The 16,028-nt window shown below is 33.1% G+C and overlaps 1 long non-coding RNA gene across 1 annotated transcript in view; it reads left to right on the forward strand.

The window, feature by feature from the left end:
* Positions 1-252: 252 nt before the first annotated feature.
* Positions 253-16,028, forward strand: part of LOC144334809 (uncharacterized) — a 46,389-nt gene continuing 30,613 nt past the window's right edge. The window contains exon 1 of the long non-coding RNA XR_013405049.1: positions 253-876. This is a non-coding gene — a long non-coding RNA (uncharacterized LOC144334809). The remainder of the gene's footprint in view (positions 877-16,028) is intronic.

Genomic DNA, 16,028 nt, shown 5'->3' on the forward strand with positions numbered 1-16,028 from the left:
AATAAATAAGGAGCTAAGAATTAACATTTCCACAGCATTGCGATTTATAAATTATTTTAAATGGACGTACTGTTTTCAGACTTGGATAATTCATAATCCTTGCTTTAGGACACTATATTATCATCATTGATCCAAGAATAGTCTTCGTTCAGTTACGTTCATTTCATAATATGCCCAGCAAGCCATAGTTTACAAAATTTCACGGCATATTTCTTAATAACTCTGTGAGATACAGGTATTATTTCTATTAACTGGTGTGATAAAAGGCTTCAGTACACTAAGTAACTGAATGAAGCTGCCAGTGAGGAAATAACATATCATGGTCTGTTTAGTGCCATACTGTGGAATGTTTTTCATAGTTCATTCCTAGGTTTCAGTGAGATCTCGGTAGGTGGTTGATATGTATTAAATATCACATTCAATGAGATTTCCATCCGTGTTTAGAAAGATTGCCAGCATGGATTATAAAATCAGATAGTTAAAAGAGTGACAGATTGAAGAAGATAAATATGAGCCAGGTCCAAAGGTATATTGGGTGGAGGGGAGAATATAAAGAGTTGGAAGGAGATAAGAGTATTAGAGTTGGGGTAAGTGCAAGATGTGAACTCCTGATACAGACAGCAGGGAAATGGGTGTGGAGTCTCATCAGAAATAGCACCTGAAAGCCCAGAGCAGGTAGATCTTCCAGTCCAGTAAGCAGATGTGACTTTCTGAGGCTAAGTCAGGATTTAGTTAATGTAAAGAGATGGAAGGCAGAGGAAAACAAACAAGAAGCACCAACAAGGCTAACGTCTGTGGATTTTCTCCAGGATTTCTGAGTTTGGCAAACATCTAAACTGCTGAGGAATCCCAAGATGCTCTAAAGGAAAGTTGGCTGTAAGTGGATGCTACTAAACTGAATGATTTCTTTAAAAACCAAATTAATAAATTCAAGTAGAAATTACTAGAAAAAAGTATCTTCTAATGAATCTTCAACCCATGAGTATAGGTGTCCAGCAGAAGAGTATGCAAAATGGAAACTGACCTGCTCTTTGGTTTTACAATATGTGAAAACTATGGTTGGCTAGATATCTAAAATAAAGTATGTGTCAAATGAATTAAACATTTCTTTTCTGACTATCCATATTGATTTCTTTTCATGAAAACTGTTTTTGAGTAAGAATAGTAATGCTGGACTTTTTCCTATATCTCAACTTCATTGCACTCCTAAACTTTCCTATGTGGTACATAAACACTGGAGTCAGAGCAAACTTTCTTTTCTCAAATCTTTTATTTCCTTTGCATGTAACATCTACAAGGAGAGAAAGAAATGGAAATTTCCATTTATTGGGCAGTATCTGAAGTCAAGTGGTATAGATATCATCCCATTTATATATTAAACTATCCAAATTCTAGTTTTCTCTTTCATAAATATAGACAATCAACTGTATTTAATTCATAATGTAATTGTGTGGATCCTATGAGACATATGGATAGTGATTGTAAAGTGATTGTATCAGTGTTAGGCCCATAACCATATGACTGTTTAATGAAATATCATTTAATATAATGCATTATAGCACAGAGGATGGAAACAGGTGGCCCAGGTTCTAATCCTTGTTCAATGATTTTGGGCATATTACTAAGTCTCTATGACTCAGTCATAAAGTGGATACAAAATTGGAGCCTGCTTTATAACATTATTATGACAACTAAATGAGAGATATGTAAATCACTAATACAAATGCTTAATACTAATTAAGTGACAAATAAGTGGCAACTCTTATTAGCATATTGTGAAAGAATAGAATGATAATTTTACACATATGCAGGGATTCTTAATTTTTGTGTGGTTGTAGATGCTAAGTAAATGAACTTTAGGGATTCTTCCACAGGAAGAATAACAACAATAAAAATTATATTTAAAAGCACATTCACACAACTTTTTAAATATAATTTAAGCATTCATGAATCCTTTGATGACCATCTGTGGATTGGCAGGTTACAATAATATTTTGAATATATTTAATTATTGAATAATATTTTTTATAAACTATAAATTATAATATAAAAACTACAAATATATGTTTTATTTATATTGTATATTGTGGAACACTTCAACAAATATTTCACTTGCTTTCTAAAACATTTTTGAGAAAAATTTAAAAATATAACCTGGGAGGTTTATAATTGATGTCATCTATTTACAGAAAATAAAATCTCTCAAAAGTTATCAGTTGCTAAATTTCTGAAATGTAGTTTTACTGAAGAAAAGAACAGCATGGCACCATATGACAAAAATAATACACTATTCTACTACTCAAAATGTCCAATACTTCTCAAAGTAAGCAACATGAATATGGGAATTTTGCCAGCATTGAATTACTTATAATGGTTCACAAGTCTCTAGAAGAGTCCCTCAATATTTAAGTAGTAGAATTTTAATATAAATATTACATCGAATAATATTTTTTCTAAAGAGATAAAATTTAAATTTGAAGTGTTATTATCATATAAACAAGTAACCGCTTATTCCATTATTTAAAATCTCAAGATATGATTTGGTTATACTTCAAAATACATATTAAATTTGCTCAGCGAATTGAACTGTGTTTTTTAACATGCTGTGAGTTCTGGATTTTGAACATGATGTGAGTTCTACGGTACAATTTACAATTAGTTTTTAATGCTGACAATTCCTTATATAACTTACACAGCAAGTAGAAAACCTAGTGTTCCTGTAATAGGTGAGAAACCAAAATGTTTTCTAATAATAAGAGAAAACCATCATAGTACCTGGGGGTGAGAATGATCTATGAACTGGAGGGGAATTCTGACTGTGGATTTTTTGAAAGTCACATCTTTGACATGCTAGGGCTCTGTTTAATTTTCTAATTGTAGAAAATGTCAAGATGGGACAGTTGAAATGGTCCTAGAATCATGAAACAAGTAATGCTTGTTTCCTTGAGTTATCCATTTCTATCTTCTACTTTTCTCACCTTCCCTGTGAAAGCCCTTTTATATCACAGATGCAATTCCATCCTCTGCCCACAGTACAACTGTTCCCAATCTTGCCTTGGCCAGGTACACCCATCATCCCCAAATCCTTCTTTACTTGGCAAAATACCTTGCTCCAAAACTAATTTAAACAAATTCTTATCAAAAGTACTAATAGATGATAACTTTATTAATTACTACTCAGCAGCTTATAAAAAGGCAAATAATCGTGTTTATATAATAATGTATGGGAAGATAATACTAAACTAACTAAACTACACCAACCGGTTGTTACTGCAAATGAGTTACTGTATTTATGACACTTAGAACAGTGCCTCATATGTAGAAGATGCTCTGTATGTTTAACCAGTATTATTATTATTATCACATATAATGGAAGTTGTGGAAAACAATGGAGGCTAGAGTTTAAAAGAAATAGTATGGGCTTATCACTCACTCCAGTTAGAATATAACTTAATTTCATTATTAGTTTGCTGATAATTGCTCATATTATGCCATTTATTCATCTTAATTATATTCATATATCACCAAGGATATAAATGATCTAAAGGAACGAAAACATAATCAAGTATGAATAGTCTAATATACCTCTCATTAGGAAAGGAGTAATGAAGACTTAAAAATTGATTTGAAAATAATTGACATATTAACAATCAGTGCTGTCTGAAAATGAAGTGGGCTATTAGTAGTTTACCTTTCCTGTAAAGATGGGCAAGTAGAAGTTTAGACAACTGATTAATAGGTGATATTTTATAGAGATATATACAACATTAGAACACTTCTACAGTAGTTCTAAACTTTTCCTCTGGTATTTATATCTGAAAATATATATCACCAATCAGATCGATAAATACTTATTAAGGGGCTCCTATGTGTCAGGCACTGGGCAAGACAATAGTGGTGAAATGATGAATTATATAGCTTGGTCTCCTGTCTTATGTGGCACAAGTTATAAATGAATAATAAATTTGTTATGCAGTTGTGAAAATGTATTAAATCATTACAAGAGTATGATGCACTAAATTAGGTTTCAAGTGTGGCACTCCAGGGAAGGTAATAATCTGGAAGGCACTGGCTTTTAGAAAGAGATAAAATATGGAATTTGGGACAGTCTTCAAACACAGGAAATTGTGAAGTTGTGGAATTTAATTAAAAAAAAAATAGGTTTACTAAGAAGTGAGGGTAGAAAGAGGCACTCTCGCAAACCTGAAACTGAGAAAATTGAGGAGAGTGTGCTGAAAAGAGCTGAAGAGGGGCAGGTAGTGTGATCTGATCACAGAAAATCATGGCCATGGTACCAACTACAGATTTTTTCCTAGGACTAAGCCATTGCAGAACACCATAAGAGAACGAAGTAATAAAATGTGCACATATAAAATATTTCTTACACATGAATATTTTATAGTTTAAAGAGTATATATTATTCATTATTGCCATTAATGTATAGAAAACATTTATGATTTATATCAACCCATAGAAAGTTTAAGTAAAAGTTAAATAACTTACCAAAAGGCTTCAAACTATTCTGATTGGAGAATGTGCCTTAGTTTTAGGATAGGTTTCCAAGCTAATAAAGTATTGAAATATTTCTATCCACAACTCAGATGCACAGAAATCTGAAAGAGTATTCATACACATTAGGAGGCAACAGATATTTCAAGGGATTTGGAGAGGCTGAAAGGGAGTGAAGTCAATAAAAAAGATGCATTATTTTGATGGGGAAAAATAAGTTCAAAAATGAAAACGGTGATGGTGATGCCTCACATAAATTTCAGAAATATTTTTCGGATTCATCAAAATATGACTACACCCATTCTCTCTTTTTCTCTTTCTCTCTCCCCTCCCCTCATGTGTGCGCCCGCACACAAACACACACACACACACACACACACACACACGATATTGTTTTGATACATTTATTCCAGGAAATAAAACTGAAAGCCTGGAAGAATTACTCTTAAGATGCCTTCTTGCATAATACTGTGAAGGGAACCCACCTATATGATGTACATTACTGAATTTCCAAAACTGTGTTGAGAAAACATGACATTTTCATGTTATAAATTGTAGACATAAGCTCTAAGGTGTTTTATTTTTTTTTGGCAGCTATTTGGGGGTACTTTTTAAATTTTTATTTATTTTTTACTTTAAGTTCTGGCATACATGTGCTGGACATGCAGGTTTATTAGACAGGTTATACATGTGCTGTGGTGGTTTGCTACACCTATCAACCCATCATCTATGTTTTAAGCCCCACGTGCATTAGGGAACTTGTCCTAATGCTCTCCCTCCCCTTTCCCCCTACACGCCAACAGGCCCCAGTGTGTGATGTTCCCCCCTCTGTGTCCATGTGTTATCATTGCTCAACTCCCACTTATAAGTGAGAATATGTGGTGTTTGGTTTTCTTTTCCTGTGTTAGTTTGCTAAGAATGATGGTTTCCAGCTTCATCCATGTCAAAGTGAGTACAATGAGTACTCATGTCGAAGTGAGTATAATGAGCACAAAATGAGTACAAAGGACATGTACTCATTAGTTTTTATGGATGAATAGTATTCCATGGTGTATATGTGCCACAATTTCTTTATCCAGTATGTCACTGATGGGCATTTGGATTGGTTCCAAGTCTTTGCTATTGTAAATAGTGCAGCAGTAAACATACATGTGCATGTGTCTTTGGAGTAAAATGATTTATAATCCTTTGGGTATATACCCAGTAATGGGATGGCTGGGTCAAATGGTATTTGTCATTCTAGATCCTTGAGGAATCACCACACTGTCTCCCACAATGATTGAACTAATTTAGCCTCCCACCAACAGTGTAATAGTATTCCTATTTCTATGCATCCTCGCCAGCTTCTGTGGTTTCCAAACTTTTTAACAATTGCCATTCTAACTGGCATGAGATGATATCTCATAAGCTAAGTTTTAAGAAGTCATTTTGTTTTATGTCTCTTTTTTAGAAGCTTTTTACTTTTGCTCCCAATTATATACAGATATAAAATGTGACCAGCTTTCAAAATTTGATGTTTGGTTTCCACCATGCTTCTGTATCAATAAAACTTCATAAATTCGAAAGAAAAATAATCTAGTTATAATTTCATATATTTTGCAATTTTAGTACCTTTTTTATCCAGGGATTTCAAGGGACATTTATAACATTAATTAAGCTTCAAATCACCAAGTATTCTTACTACACACATTTCACAGATGGTTAAGTCATTGCACTGAGATGTTAAAGGATTTTCACATAAAGTCTGTTATTGGGCAAAGTGGAATATAAAAATCCTGATGTGTGTTTGTAGTAACCCCTAGCCATCCCACATTCTGAAAAGTGGTCATAAAAGTCAAAAAGACTTTTTTTCATCTTTTTATGAAATAACTTAGAGTCTTTATTATGTAACATCTGAGGGAGACCTTAGGGAATAAGGTTATTATCATATCTAGTGATCATAAAGTAAATGCAATAAAATAACACATATTTATTTTTACTAATAAGTATTAAAACGGTTTTTACATGCTAAAAACTGAGAAATAGTACAGGAAAAAATGACGATATTTTATCAACCTCTTTGGTTCAAGTTGTTAGAGAATTATATTTGTTTTCTATGGCACTTTTAAAACTAGTAAAATGTAGTACAGTGTTTGGTTTGTTTAACACTCCCTAAAGACAGGTGCAATAGGAGCAATTTTATAGAATTTTGAAAAGCATAATATAGTGTGCACATGTACTATGTTATTTCTATTAATAACTACTTGAATATCTTTGAAATAGAATCTGAAAATAGAATGTTATTGTAAACTGGCTAGGTCAAAAGATGTTTAGAGAAAATGTTAAATATTCTAACATAAAATGGTTGAAGGATATAATGACCAAATCACCAAAGAATAATAAAATGGCCAATAAGCCTAAATCAAAGTTAAAGCAAATTTTTAAAAATGAGTAAGATTATTTTCATCTATTAAGTTGATGACATACATATATATGTATCATTTTGTACAGATAATATTTTATATTAAAAAACATTTTAATGATAGTGTTTTTTAATGTATGAATTTGTGAGACAAATTTCAAATATTCCTAGTGGGACTATAAATTGGTACAATGCTCTTGAGAGCAACTTTTTTTTTGAGATGGAATCTGTCACCCAGGCTGTAGTGCAGTGGTGCAATCTCAGCTCACTGCAACCTTTGCTCCCTGGGCTCAAGAGATTCTCCTGCCTCAGCCTCCCAAGTACCTGTGATTACAGGCACCTGCCACCACGCCTGTCTAATTTTTGTATTTTTTAGTAGAAATGGGATTTTTCCATGTTGGCCAAGCTGGTCTCAAACTCCTGGTCTCAAATGATCTGCCCACCTTGGCCTCCCAAAGTGCTGGGATTACAGGTGTGGGCCACTGCACCCAGCCAAGAGCAACTTTTGGATATATATTAGAAAACTAGAAATATGCCTAATATTTGACCTACTATTTCCACGTCAAGAAATGTGTCCTGAATAATTATAAGTTTAAGTAAAGAAAAGTCTGAAAGAATATTTTGTGCAGCTCTATTGGCCACAATAAAAATCAGAACCTAATTAAATGTCCACAAATAATTTCTTTAGTAGTTATGGCACTTACACATGTTTCACTCTTATGTAAAACTATGTAGAAGAATATTTAATGAGATTATAGAATACTCACAATGTAATATTTTTAAAGTCTATTATGGAACAATATTTCGTACATACATGAAAAGAAAGAAAAATGTGTATACCAGAATATCAACAGTAGTTCTCTCTATGTGTGAGAATTAATCATGTTTTTTGAGTTTTTATTTTAATTTTCTACAATGTTCTTATGTTTTAAATTTTTTTATTAGCTGTGTTTATTATTTATATTTTTCATTATTTTTCAACTTTGAATTATTTTCTCTTTCAAAATGTTTTTAATATTTTTTGAAATAATTACAGATTCACAGGAAGTCACAAATAAATGTGCAGGGAGGTACCACAAACCATTCAATCAGTCTCTCCTCAGTGTTAACATCACGTAGAATTACAGTACAATATCAACACCAAAAAACTGGCTGGCATTAGTTCAAGTAACAGAGGTTATTCAGATTTCACCAGCTACACATGTACTCATATTGGAGTGGGAGCAGTATCTGGGTATGTGTAGCTCTATGCAATTTCATCACAGACAGCTTTGTGTAACTAAAACCACTATTAAGATACGTAACTGTGCTGTCACAATCACCAAAATTCTACTTACAACCCCCTTGTAGCTGTTAAATCCCCTGCCCTCAGTACCTGGCAACTACTAATCAGCACCCAGCTCTCTGCTTATTTCACAAATAGTCGATAAATAGGATTATACACACAGTGTCTATTCTTTTGAAATTTATATTTTTAATCACAATTTTCAGAAGTCCATTCACAGTGTTGCATGTATCACTAGTTCATTTCACTTTATTGCTGAGTAATATTCAAATAGTGTGAATGTGCCACACAGTTTGTTTAACCATTAACCACTGGAAGATATGTAAATATTTTCCAATTTAGGGCTATTGCAAATTCAGACCCTATGAAAATGTATGCAAATTTCTGCTTGAAAATAAGTGTTCACTTCTCTGGTATAAATATCTGAGAGTGCAATTGCTAGATTTTAAGTCAAATAATTTTCCCTAGTGATTATAGCATCTAACATTACCAACAGTAAAGTACGATGAATCAAGTTTCTCCACATTCTCACTTAGGAGTTGATGCTATCCCTATTTTTTAATTGTATCCATTGTAATAGGTATATAGTGCTATCTCATCGTGGTTTTAATTTGCATCCTTCTAATGGCTAATTATGTTGTACATATTTTCATTCACTTATTTGTCATCTGTGCCTCTTTTGTAAAATATATATTCATGTCCTTTTCCCATCTTGTAATTGGAATTATTGTTTAATGTTCAGCTTGTAGAGGTTTTTTACATTCTAGATACAAGTCCTTTGTTGAATATGTGGTTTGCAAATATTTTCTCTCCATTTATAATTTTTCTTTATATCCTCTTAGGATGTTCACAAGCAATTTTTTAACATTCTATAAAGCCAATTTTATAAAATTTTCCTTTTATATATTATGCTTTTTGTGTCTAGTCTAAGAACTCTTGCCTAGTCTTAGGTCCCAAAGATTTTCTTAATTTTTTCTAAATATTTTATAGTTTTACATCTTACATTAAATTCATAATCCTGTTTGAGTTAATATTTGCATATGATGTGAGGCTTAGGTCAAAATTTGTTTCCTTTATTCATAGATGTCCAATTCCTTTTGCACAATTTATTGAAATGGTGACAAATTTGTTGACATGATTACTCCTCTTCCAATGAATTGCCATGCCCTTTTCTCAAAAACTTGTTAGGCACATTTGTGGGGCTATTTCTAGGCTCTCTACTCTGTTCCATTTATTTACATTTATTACTTTTTAAAACATTATATAATATAAAACTTTGAAATACTTTGGAATGCAAGGGTTCTGCCTTTGCCAAGTATGTGTTTGAGTTGTAATTATATAGACCATTACAAGATAGTTGTAACAATAATTCATTTGTTCGCTTACTCAGTAATTTATTCAACATACTTTAAAAATAAAGAAGACAGGAGATTCCTCTACAATATGATGACATAAAGAGATTAAAAAAAAAAAAAAAAACTCTTCCCCAAAAAGTAATGTTAGAGAATGACAAAACTGTCAAAGACAACCATTGTAGTGCATTGGAAATTGAACAAAGGCATACAGAGAAATACTGAATTTCAGGTAACAACAGTAAGCCTCTATGGCATTTTGAACTAACGTTGTTCCTATCACCTCTGCAGACCTGTGAACATAAGAGTTCAATCAGAGTAGGTAAAACCGTGAAATTCAGTGTCTTCCTCATCTCTGTGGGAAGATGTGTACCTTATTGGAAACTGTCAATAAATGTGGTACTCCTAGTGGAAAGCAAATGGGAGGGCCACTAGCTCTGCCACTCTGAGTTTGTAGCCTGCTTAAGGTAAGCAATGGTCCATTGGACTAGGTAGGTTATAAAAGGGAATTCCAGGAAATTAGATGAGGATAGAGGGCCTGAAAATTTCTCCAACTATATCGGTTTGACCAGAAACTATATACATGTCTGGCAGAGACCAGAGCAGAGTCAAACCATCCAAAACTCCATGACCTATGGAGTACATGTGAACACATAGATTAGGAGAGAGTCCTAAAATCTTCCCACGTTTGAGGAACATATAATCTGTGAAGCTCAAAAAATCTCAGAATAAGCGCAGAAAGATCCACACTAGCCACATTATTATCAAGTGGTCCAATGTCAAGGACAAAGATAAAATTTTTAAAACAGCAAACAAACAACAATAACAAAAAAGTACTGACACATCATATACAGGGAAAACAATAGAGTTAACAGCAGATTTCTCATCAAAGGCAGCAGAGTCTAGAAAACAGTGGAGTAATAAATCCAAAGTGTTGAAAAAGGCCAGTATTATTACCCTGATACAAAAATTAGTGAAGGGCTGAATTATATTCCCTTGTATGCAGACACCACATTTTCTTTATTCATTCATTCATCAATGGACATTTGAAGAAGGAAATCCTACCATATGAGACAAAATGAATGAACCTAGAAGACATTGTGCTAAATGAACTAAGCCAGTCACAGAAGAAAAATATTTCATGATTCCACTTCTATAAGGTATCTAGTATGTTCAAACTCACAGAAACAGAGACTAGAATGGGGATTTTCAGACACTGAAGGGTGGGAAAAATGGAAAGCAGCTGTCCAGTGGGTCTAAAGTTGCATTTGTGCAAGATGAATATGTTCTGGAAATCTGTTGTAAAACATAGGGCTTATAATTAACAAAACTGTATTGTACATTTACATTTTTAAGTGAGTAGATCTCATGTTAACTGATATTACTCCAATAAAAAATTTTTTATATTCGCATTATTTTTAAGAAAATTAGTATTTATGTTTAAATATAAGTGTTGGATTTTCTTGGACCAGTGGGAGGAAACTTGGACATGCAGGGGAGAAAATTCTTCAGCTCAGTAACTGTTTTTGTTGCATTTTCTCTTCCCTTCATCATACCTTTCTCCACTTAGCCACTTAGAGCACTCGTTTGCTACCCTGTTTATTCTCAGAATTGGTTAAATCAGTTTCCACTAGGGGTGGGGATGTTCTCTGGGTGCTGCTTTCTCTAGGTCTTCCTTGAGCTCCCTAATTTCCCCCATGATGCCCACCACACCACACCGTCACAGCTATTTGCAGTAATTCTGCTAGGTTTGAATGCCCTCTGGTACCTGTTCATTTACATCTTAAAGGGAATTTGTCAGAAATCCCTAGGTCCTTCTCACTAATGGTGTAAATTGTGGAGATTTTTTTCATTCCCATTGCTGTTGCCTATTATTTTTAAGTGAGGAAGTGGAGAAGCAGTGATACTTTGCTGTTTTGCTCCTAATGAACACTGAAACACTAAGAGTACTGTTTAAAACAACGATTATAATCAAAAGAGCGACAAAAAATAACTACCAGCATTTTGAAGGAAAAAAAGCATACTGAGAAACAAGGTGGTGAAATCTGACTTACTTTTTATTTAGGAAAAAAAAAGGTTAATGTCTAAAATTAAAATTTATTTAGCAAGATGGAGGTAAGCACCAGAAGAGATGAAAATTCAAACTGATAGCAGTTATTTGTTTGCGGGAAACACGTATTGTGGTGGAGAGTGGTGTAATGAGGGCTTTTAAATTTTCTTCATAAGCTAAAGAAAAATATAATGAAAAACCAATTATATTTTTTATCAACATAAAATCTAACAATGAAAGTTTAAAAATCATAATAGCTTAAGAAAGAATAATATACCTAGGAATAAACTGAATAAAAGAATGATATAATTTGTACAAATGAGGACAACAAAACTTTACTGAGAAAAAGACATAAACAGACACTTTATGTTCATAAATTGAAAGTTTCAGTGGAGTTAAAGTGGCCTTCCTCCCCTAAAAAATGTATAGATAAAATACAACATGTGTCAAATTCATAGGCATTTTTTGAAAGAAGTTAATGAGCTGACTTGAAAAGATATGGAAAAACGACTCTGAAAAAGAACAAAGCTGGAGGACTTTGATTTCAAAACTTACTGTAAAATTACACTGATTAAGACAATATGATAGTAGGATATGGATAGGCTTATATGTAAATGAAAAATAAATGAGAATTCAGAAATAAACTCTTACGTATTTCTGGTCAATTGATTTTTAACACAGATGCCAAGACATTCAATAGGTAATGGACAGTCCTTTCGCTAAATGGTTCTGAGACAATTGAATAGCCAAATTAAACAACAACAACAACAACAAACCCTCACACCCCTTTCTAAAATTACACACAAAAATTAGCACAAAATACATTAAATGCATAAGTGTAAGAGCTAATATTTTCAAACTTCTGGACAAAAACAGATAAAAATAGTCCACAGGCAGGGAGAATGTGTTTGCAAATAACAAATCTGATGAATACCTTATATTCAAAACAATTAAAGAATACTTATAACTCAATAAGACAAACAAGTTCGACAAGAAAATGGACAGAAGACTTAAGCAGGCATTTCACCATAGGTATACAAGTAGCTGATGTATATAAATGAAAAGGTGTTTCATATCATTCCTTAGTAAAAAATGTAAATTAAACCACAATGTCATCATGTTACATACCTAACAGAAGACTTATAATAAAGAAGACAATACCAAGTACCGGCTGGGAGGTGAAGAAATTGGAACTTTCATACATTGCTGGCAGAGATGTAAAATTACATGTCACTTTGGCAAACATTTTATTCGTTCTTTGAAGCAGGTGTCCCTAACCCGCAGACCAAGGACTGGTACTAGTCCTTGGCTTGTTAGGAACCAGGCCACACAGCAGGAGGTGAGCAATGGGCAAGATAGCATTACCACCCGAGCCCAACCTCCTGTCAGATTAGTGGTGACACTGGATTCTTATAGGAACAGAAACCTCATTGTGAACTGTGCATGTGAGGGATCTAGGTTGTGTACTCCTTATAAGGATCTAATGTCTGAAGATCTGAGGTGGAACAGTTTCCTCCAAAAATGATTCCCCTATCTGCCCCTGTCCAATCCATGGAAAATTGTCTTCCACAAAACCAGTCCCTAGTGCCAAAACCACTGGGGACCACAGCCTTAAAGTGAAACATAAATCTGCTCTGTGACCCAGCAATTCCAATCCTAGTATTCTACCCAAGAGAAATAAAAACATATGTCCACGCGAAGACTTGTAAATAAAAATCCTTAGCAACATAATTCATGTCAGCCCAAATCTGGAAACAATGAAAATATTCATGAGTTGGTGATTTCATAAGCAAAATGTTGTATACTATACAATGAAATACTCTTCAGCAATAAAAAAGACGAAATAATGAACTGCAAATAACGAACCTCAAAAACATATTAGATTCAAAATATTTTGCATTGTATGATTTAAATTATAGAAGACAGATTATGTATGCAGACTGAAAAGCAAACCAAAGGTGCCTAAGACTGAAATTAATTTGAAATTAATAATATAAATTAGTTTAAAATGCTATCAACATAATTTTTAGAGTGATAGAATTATTGAAAAACTGGATAGCAGTGATGGTAGTAACATTTCACTAAAATTATTAAATTGGAAATGACATTGGCAGAATATTATCAGGTACATTATATCTCAATAAAAAAATTTATAAAAAGTGATACGTGATTATTTTATGTCAGACATTATTGGGGGAAATGGAGCACTAAGGTAGTTGAATATAAGCCTAAAGAGGTAGGTAAGAGACAAATTTTTAATGTCAGATGCTATGCACTGACTGATTTTGTACCCCCAAAATTCATATATGGAAGCCCTAATCTCCAATGTTATAGGATTGAGCAGTGGGACTTTGGGGAGGTAATTAGGTCATGAGAATGAAGTCCTTATGAATGGGACTAGTACCCTTTTAAGAGGATACAGGAGAGAGATGATCTCTGTCACAGCCATGTGAGGATATATCAAGAAGGCAACCAGCCATTCTGTGAGTCAGACAGGGATTCAACAGACATCGAGTCTGCTGGCACCTTGATCTTGAGCTTCCCAGTCTACAGAACTGTGAGAAATAAATATTTGTTGTTTAAACCACTTAGTAAAATTTGCTTTATGCCCCAGCATATGATTCTTTTTTGTAAACATTCTAAGTGCACTTGAAAATGTGAAAATGCATTCATAGACTTGCATTCAGTATTCTATACCTGTCAAGAAGCTTAATTTAGTTAGTCAAAATATTTCTTACTTAAAAAACATTTTATAAAATAGTAAAACAAAACAAAACATCTATGATTCTCCAATTATATTTAACCTCTAGCTATTCCATCTGCCTACAATGCCTTCTTCTACCAACATTTATCAAAATTCTCCTAGTCTTTTCAGGTCTAACTCAATTTCCATCTTTTCTAGAGGGCTTTTTGTTTCCCCAGTTGGAAATACTCTTTTCATTTTCTAAAATCTGTAGCACTTTATTTATATCTTTATCAAATATTGTAGACATTTATGTGTCTATTATTCACTTAATAGACTATAGCCTCCTGAAGGTCTGGAGTGGGAAGAATTGATATTTAATTCCCAGAAATCTTTGCCTTGAGTATGCCTCAAAAAAGTTTTTTATGGTTGAATGAATGAATATAATACAAAGACTCAGGTCTAAGATGGAGATCAATAATTCTACTTATAAGTTTTAGTCCATTTTTATAGTCTACTCTTATCCTTCCCTTTTCTCATCTTGAAAAAAATATTAACTTCATTACTTAAAAACTGGTCTTATTTTTTTAATTTCTCTTTGGCCTTAATAAAACCATAGTTATGCAACTTAAACCTTGAGGCTACTAGATTCTTTCAAAACAACTGTATTTGAGTTGAGCTGCCAGTAAAATAAACTAGAGAATATTGAACAGGTCGCAGAGCTTTGTAAAAAGTCATGTAAAGGCACTAAATACTACATCATTTTGTTAACGAATTTAAATACCTAATGAGAAAACAAAATGGAACAAATGAATATATTGCCATGATGAAGTTTGTAAATGCAATGGAGATCAGTAGAGCAGAGGGACGGGACCTTTTTTCAAAATTAAAATGGCTCACACCTTAGTTTTTAATCTAAGAAAATATTTTAGGTAGAAAAGCCTTACCATCCACATGTAGATGAAGCCTATGCTTGAAAAATAGAATCTATTAGTAAAAATGCTAACATTAAAATCTGCCCTTTTCAATTTTTTTGAGTCATTAGGAAATACTAAAGGAAAATTGTTCTGCATGAAAGTAAAGTGCACAATAACTCAATAATTCATTTTATAATTAACTTATTGAAGGAGTTTAGAACATTAAGTCCTCAATTTTTTTCCATTATTCTTTCATATTCCCTAGAATTTGAATAGGTTTACTGAGATTTTGAATTCCATGCAACCTTTTGGCTGGAAATGTCATAAAGCATGTTTAAGATCCCAATTATGCCATGGAACCTTTACAATACTACATACTGCATATTCAGTCATTAATTCTGTGGCATAAAAATACAATCTAGAGTAATTTTTATCTGTGAAAAGTGTACAAGAGCAGACAAAGCTGTAGACAACCCATATTTAACCTCATTTCACCAAAGCTCAACTCCATTTCAGTTGAACAAGGAAAATTTTCAGTCAGGGTTGAGATGTTAAAATTTCACCATCCCAAGTTGAATAATCCAAATGAGAAAACCTATAAAGTGTAGTTGTCCAAACAAAACATAACAATGAGAAAAGAAGAGCTCAAGAAAAAAAAATATGATCCGTGAACAAACTGTTACTCCAGGAAACATGGAAACAAATGAATACAAATAGGCACCACTGCTCTGAAAGGACCTAAATTAACAAGTGGACATGGGGTAAATGTTGTATAATTTAAACAACAAAACCCACTGTTGAAGAGTGAAAATAAAACTCTGTGTGTGTGTG

The sequence above is a fragment of the Macaca mulatta genome, chromosome 15 (assembly GCF_049350105.2).
Source record: "Macaca mulatta isolate MMU2019108-1 chromosome 15, T2T-MMU8v2.0, whole genome shotgun sequence".
Classification (NCBI taxonomy): Eukaryota; Metazoa; Chordata; class Mammalia; order Primates; family Cercopithecidae; genus Macaca; species Macaca mulatta.